Below are 7165 nucleotides of genomic sequence, written 5' to 3'. Positions count from 1 at the left end.
GCTGCATCATACCTTAGCTGCCCCCCTTTCCAGGCCTGAGTCCCTTGCTACCTTTCTGACCCTGTTACCAAGAGCACACCACCACAACCAAAGAACACAGCTTACCAAGGCTTCCGGGGAACCCATCTGCACATTCCTCTGTAGCAAGACCTCACTATGTAAAGCAGAAAGTAATTGAGGAAGACACCCTGCCTCAACATTGGATAGCTATACACATGTGCACACACATACACATGCATGCACACAGCTACACCCACACACATACAAACATGGATGTACACAGGTATAAGCAACACACACACACACATGCACGCACACACACGGAAAGACCAGAAACCAACACCAGAGAACTCCAACAGGCTGTGAAAGGGAAGTAAGTCCAGAAGGAGCCATGCCACAAGGGCCTCTGGCAGCCCCTTGTCACCATGCAGCATCTGAGGCAACCTCTTTCTCAGCCTCTTCCCCCATCACACAGGCAGCAACTCCACCACTGTGCCTGCCACCTGGCCCGCCGCTTCTTTGAGTGCCTCAGCCATTGGTAAGTCCCAGCAACAGAGGGCTTGTCTAGGTGGCCCCAACTCAATGAATGGCGAGTGTGCTTTTAATTATTTGGGATTACGTGGGCCTGACTGCGCATTGTTCAGACTGCATCTCAACGGGTGGTTGCAAGAACCGGCGGCATGGAAACTAGCTGTGCAAAAAGAGGCAAAGCTAAGCCTCAGAATGTGGAGGGAGTTCTTGCCTGGGATTTTCAGTACAGCCTAGAGCCGGGCTTTTATTTCAAAAACATGTGGATTCTGCTGAAATCTAGTGAAGAAGGAATTCCGTGTACACAGCCGGTATTCTACTCAGGTGTGTGTCCCATGGAAGGCTGGGCCTGTGCGTGTTTGGACAGCCAGAGGTAAATTTTCTTTTCTAAACATATTTTTTTATTTGACCTACACTATCTACAGGAGGCGGGGACTCAGGTCAGAGACGCTTCTTCTTGCAGGAGATGGGAATTGGCCCAGAGACCACAGCTGGGCATGTGCAGAGAGTAGGAGACTGAAGAGCGGTAAGTTCAGCATCCTCTCTTCTCAAGCCTCAGGGTCCGTGTGGAAGATGAGGGTGGGATCGTGAGAGTGACGGATGGCTCCAAGGGAACTGTCTTCCCGACACAAGAGGCCTCACAGCGACTGTGGCAGCATGCACAGGCCTGCACAGGGTCAAACCAGACGGGGTCCCTGAGAGGGGGAAGTGGACACCATCCCACCCTTAACCAAGAAGATATCTGCACTGATACCCCTGGAACAGAGGGAGTCAGTTTCCTCCAATGGAGTCTCCCTGGGATACCAACCACACTCCATGACAGGCCCTGTGCCCAAGGGTAGTCGGCCAACACAAAGTGGATTTCTAAGTATTTTGTTTTTTGTTTTGTTGTTGTTGTTGTTTTGTTTTGTTTTGTTTTGGTATTTTTGTCTTATTATTTGTCTTGACCTTTGGTTTTGGTTTTGGTTACATTTGAGAGAGACAAAGCACGTGAAGCTAAGGGGTCAGGGAGGTGGGGAGGGTCTAGGAGAGGTTGAAGAGGAAAACGACTATGAATAAAATATGTCGTAGGAAAAAACTTAGGTCAGGAATGGTGGCACACGCCTTTAACTGGAAATGATGGGAGCCAAAGGCAGGAGGATCTCTGTGAGTTAAAGGTCAGCCTGGTTTACAAAGAGAGTTCCAAGATAGGCTGCATAGAGAGACCTTGTCTCAAAATAGTAAAATAAAACAAAAGAAAGAAAAGAAAAAGGAAAAATTTTAAATATAAAGAAAAATAGCATGATGTATGTGTACATGTTCATATGTGTGCATGCGAGTGTGTGTGTGTGTATACACATGTGTGCGTGCACATGCATGTGTGTGACATCAGTGTGTGTATTTCTTCCTTGATTGCTCTCCCCCTTACACACTGAGTCAGAGTCTCTTACATGAACTCAGAACCAGCTAGTCTGCTCTGGGGTGTCTGTGGCACCCCTGCAAATGAGAAGTCGAATACCGAAGACCACAGGAAGCAGAGGCCGCACTGGAAGGGACTCCTGAAGCCCCCTTGTTGCCCTGTAGCATCTAATGAAAACTCTTAGTCATCTCCTTGCCTGCTGTGGGCATGTGAACTCCAATCCATTGGCTTGGGTGGCTACTGAACTGTCCCCTAGGCCTTGGTGAGTTGTCTCAGGTGTAGTTATGAGTGAGAAGCCAGCCCTCCAGTGAATGCAGAAGGGTTTAGTCACTTTCCCATTGTTTCCTAGGGGCAAGTGGGTCCACTGAGACATCTCAGGGAAGCTCTAGGGGACGGAGCACACAGGGGTAGGGAAGCATGCTTTCCCAGGGTCTGCCCAGGCTTCCTCATCTTTGTCTACTTCACACCCTGGATCCCGTGTGTGACTTTCTGTGATAACAGGACCTTGTAGCTGAGGAAGGGCAGGGCAGGATTTCCCACTGATGACAGCTCTGCTCTTGAGGAGTACCAGAGTGTCGAAGAAACCATCCAGTGCCTCCTCTACCACCGTTCCTTTAGGAACCGCCCAGCTCCACGTCCACAGGATGCTGGGACCACATGGCTGGGGGAGGGTAACCATGGCAACCCTCCAGTCATCGCTAAGTGACTCTTTCACAATGTACAATCGCTCTGTTTATAGGAAGAATGCTGACCGTATACTCTGGTTTTCCAGCACGTTACTTTACTAGGAAAGAATGCAGAGCCCACCAGAAGGAGCAGAAGGAGTTTCCCTGACCGTCAGCTGAGGCTTCTCCAGGCTGCTGTGGAGCAGAATGCCTGGGGTCTCCTGCCCACTGTGCACTGAAGGAGGCATGGGTCATCCCAGAGGGCTGCTGCTGCCCGAGAAGGGTCCCAGAGATGCCACCTGGTGTCTTCTGAGTCCCAAAGACCACACAACTGTGGCTCATTGTGGGTCTGGCATCTGTAATCAGGCCAAACCACCACAGTGCTCAGCTCATTCATCAGGGTGAAATTTCAGTCAGACTGGATGGTGAAGGGTGTCTGGTCTCCTCCCTGCATAGGCCACAGGCATTTGGTTGGTGCTCTGGGGGAAGGCACACACATTTGCTTCCTTGAAGTTTAAGTTTAGGAAGGGGGAAGATGAACTTCAGATGCTAAAAATAATCTGTGGGGGCTCTTCAAATGAAAAGAAATGACTTTCTGCGGGGCCAGGCTCTGAGGCAGTGTTCCCATCCCTGAGCCCCTTTGATGGCTGCAACCATCATGTCATTGATATTCCAAATGCGGCCTGTAATTTCCTGAGACCTGGAGAGGCAGCTGCTTCCGGTTTGAACAGCACAGTTTAGAAAGATGAGTCTCAGCAGAAAGCAGTCTATAACTATATTAAAAAAAGATTTTCCCATTTTTATTTATATTCCTGTGTGTGTGTGTGTCTGCATGACTCTGCAGGTACAGACAGATGCCAAAAGAACTGGGATCTCGGGCAGCTGTGTGTTGCCTGAAGTGAGTAATGGGACCAAATTGAAGACCTCTGGAAGAGCAGTAAGTGCTCTTAACCACTGGTCTACCTCTCCAGCTCTAGGCTAGCACTTTAAAAATCCTTTTCTTTCATAAGGTATGTTAAAACTAAACAAAGCAAAACAAAACAAACCACTATCCAGTTCAACAAAATGCCAGTGTGTGGAAGCTTGTGAATGCGGGCTGGGCAGGGGCTGATGAGGTAGGGCCTCTTTCCAGGACCCTGGACCAGTTCCCATCAGCATCTCCATCTCCTCCTTTTAGTCTTAGCACGGCAGCCTGTCAAAACATTGCATACAGTGAATTTGGTGTCTGTTTCCCCTTGTGAACAGGCTTTCCAATGTGGCTGGTGTGGCTCTTGCGGCTTCTTAACCACTTTGCTCTCGGATCCTTCCAATACCTGTGGCAACAGAAAAGATTAGCAAATCTGCCCACCTTGACCAGCTGATGTCATCAACTGGGAGAGTTTGGGGAAACAGCTTTGAGAACGTGCTGTGGGAAACGGCAGGAAGGGAGATCTGGGATTGAGTCAGACAAGAGTCTGTGCTGAGAGACAGGAGACAAGCAGGACTCATGGAGGGATCTGGTCACTGCAATCATGGACCCATCAAGTCAGAGGCCTCTGAGGAACTACGGCACCCCTCCTCCAACAAAGTTATACAGGGTATACATTCTATGCAGAAGGATGCAGACCCCAGGATGGCTCTTGGGATGTGACAAAGGGCCACCTTTTGTTGCCCTCCAGAGATAAAGGGGCCCTTGTATGACTCAGCCCTTGGTATTTTTAGGCTGACTCCAATGGGGGTGGGGGTGTAGAAACCACAGTTTCTATAAGCTGTGCTAATTACAAGCACAAGGTGGGGCTAAGATGGAGTCACAGGACCACATCGACCAGCCCTCCTCCATTTTAATGACAGCCAGTCTGGGATCTAAAGGTGGCTGTCCCTCCTGCTCTCCTTCACTCCCTGTCATCTTCAGCACAGCTTTGTAAACTGCTGGTCACAACCCCAAAGGAGGGCACAAAAGAATCTGGAAACAATCTGAAGGGTTCTGAATACATAAAAATTAATTCAAAGTCGTTCTGGTCAGTGTCGGTTGGTGTTGCATTCAGGGACGGCACAGCATCCCTGGCTCAGAACATAGAATCCTGGCATTTTGCACTGTACATGGTCTCATGCCACACAACAGCAGCAAACACTTCCTCAAACACCTCAGTTCAAGACTATGGTGAAAACTGTATAGATTCCAATGAGTTTTTTAAAGTAGTTACTTACTGGTTTTGTGTGTGTGTGAATGTGTATACACTTGAGGTCAGAGAACAATCTTAGCAAGTCAGTTGTCTCCCTCCTCCACATGGGACCCAGGGGAAAAGCCCAAGTCCCCAGGCATGGAGGCTTTTGCAGGCTGAGCCCTCTCCCTACCGAAACTGCAATGTTTATCACTAGCAATGTGCAACGCTTTCTGTTCTTACAGAAACGTGATGGCTTCGTTATGGAAAAACAAAGATTTGCCGTATTTCCTGTCCCTCACTGTGCGTACCAATTTAGTGTGTCTGTGGATTGTAATGTGTTAGAATGTTTGATCCAAAAGTTGCTGTTTGAATTGCTGACTTGAGTTTCAGCTTTTTTTTTAGATTTTTAAATGAATTTTGGCATGGGATAAGGATGGAATTGCCAACAATCTTCTAAATGGCTGTAAACACACTCCTGCTTTAAAAAAAAACTATAATGGTATATGAAACAGCACTTCTCAGCCTTGATGGTTATAAAATCAAAATGTCAATCAACTCTGCAAAACACAGAAGATAGTGTGTCTTATCAACTATTCAGCCACGATTTAATCTTTACACAAAAATACAAGTATATTCATCTCATTCACATGCTTTTTGCCTTTAATACATGGTAAAATTACATTAAAGCAAAGAAATGTTTGAGAATAAATTTATTTATGACATAATCAGTAAATATTTTATCTTTCTACTTATGAGATAGAGTGGGAGAAGAGTGGACAGGAGTGGAAATGTAAGAAACTTCCCCTATAGCATGGCTGCTTTCCTCTACAACATGGCTACTCTCAACCAAGCCCCACTAGCCACAGAGAGGGCAATTGGAAAGTGATAGGTCCCCCCATAAACTCCTGTATCTGAACACTTGGTCCCACTTGATGTCACGTTTAGGGAGATTCTGGAGCCTTCCAATGTGGAACCATGTTGAAGGAAATCTGATCACTGGCTGTGGGCTGTGAAGGCTTTAAGAGCTTCTAGCCTTGTTACATCTCCAGTTTACTGTATTTTCTGCCTGTGGTTAGACATGTGATCTCTTAGTTCCCACTCTGACCACGCCTTGCCATACTTTCTGTCCACTATGTACTCCTCTTCTGGAACCGTAAGCCAAAATAAAGTCTTCCTTCTATAAGTTGCTTTTGGTCATGATGTTTTATCACAGCAACAAAAAGTAACTCTAACGTGGTTTTATACACAAAAGAATCAGCATGGGGCAGAGCCCAAGGGCTGGCCATGTGTGCCCACACCTAAAAGGCCCACTCCAAACCAATATACTGCAATCAGCCACTTCATAAATATGCAGTGAGCCAGCATAGACCCACTAAGACACTGAAAGACAGTATCTACATATATTGACAAGAAACATGTGAGGAGTGTGTGGCACATATGCTAAGACTTTACTAAGTCATATAAAAATAAGAACAGAGAAGGTGAGCCCTCCCTCACAGGAAGCTATATTAAACATAAACCTGTCTTTTTCTTATCTAAATTCAACCCTGCTAACTAAAATCCTGCTAACATTCTTCATAGTGGTGAACACAGGCAGAGTAGACTGCATGTATGTGTGCAGGCACACATGCACACCTGTGTGTGTGTGTGTTTGGAGGCCAGAGGTGTTGGATCCCCTGGAGCTAGATTTATAGGCAGTTATGAGCCACCTAACTCAAGTGCTGGCATCTGAACTCCTCTGTAAGAGAACTATTTGCTTCTAACCACCCAGCCATCTCTCCAGCCCTTTTGAAATGATTCCTGGTGAAAATGAAGTCATTATTTGTGAGAAGAAATAGGTACACTCTAGAAATAATATTATTTAATCATCTCTCTCCCTCTCCTTCTTCTCCTCTTGTCTTTTCTCATGGAGCCCAGACTGGCACTGAACCCACTGTATATTCAAGAATGGCAAAGTCTTGATCCTCCTGCCCCAGCCTCCTCAGAGCTGAGATTACAGGTGTGCAGTACCATGCCCAGTTTATGGGGTATGGGAATCAGACCTAGGACTTCATGCATCTAGGCAAGCACTCTACCACCTGAACCACATCCCCAGATGAACAGCGCTCCTGCTACTTAACACAGCAGGACACTTGCACCCTCCATGAAACAGAAGAGAGCCCATAAATATGACCCAAAGGATTGTGGGGTCTTCCCTGTTGATAAACTGGAAGAAGATGGCATATTTTGTAAATCTTGTGGGACAAATGACTTGTGATTTGGAGGGGGAAAGTCTAGGAAGAACCGGATTCTTTCCCCGTCCTCACACCAGTACACCAGACGATCAGACCTTCACACAAGAAACCACACAAGCATAGGGCAGAACCACATGCGGATTCATAATGCAGTCTCAGAATGTAACAGAGCATTCTATGTGCCCCGCACCAACT

General features: G+C 46.9%; 1 long non-coding RNA gene across 1 annotated transcript; it reads left to right on the top strand.

Annotated features, from left to right (window-relative positions):
- Positions 1-488: 488 nt before the first annotated feature.
- Gm39777 lies at positions 489-5913 on the top strand. Its single transcript, XR_866074.3, has 3 exons — positions 489-852; positions 954-1054; positions 3838-5913. It is a non-coding gene; the product is annotated as a predicted gene, 39777 (long non-coding RNA).
- The last annotated feature ends 1252 nt before the right edge of the window (positions 5914-7165 follow it).

Source organism: Mus musculus, chromosome 2 (genome assembly GCF_000001635.26).
Source record: "Mus musculus strain C57BL/6J chromosome 2, GRCm38.p6 C57BL/6J".
NCBI lineage: Eukaryota > Metazoa > Chordata > Mammalia > Rodentia > Muridae > Mus > Mus musculus.
This window is presented reverse-complemented; position numbering and strand designations above follow the sequence as displayed.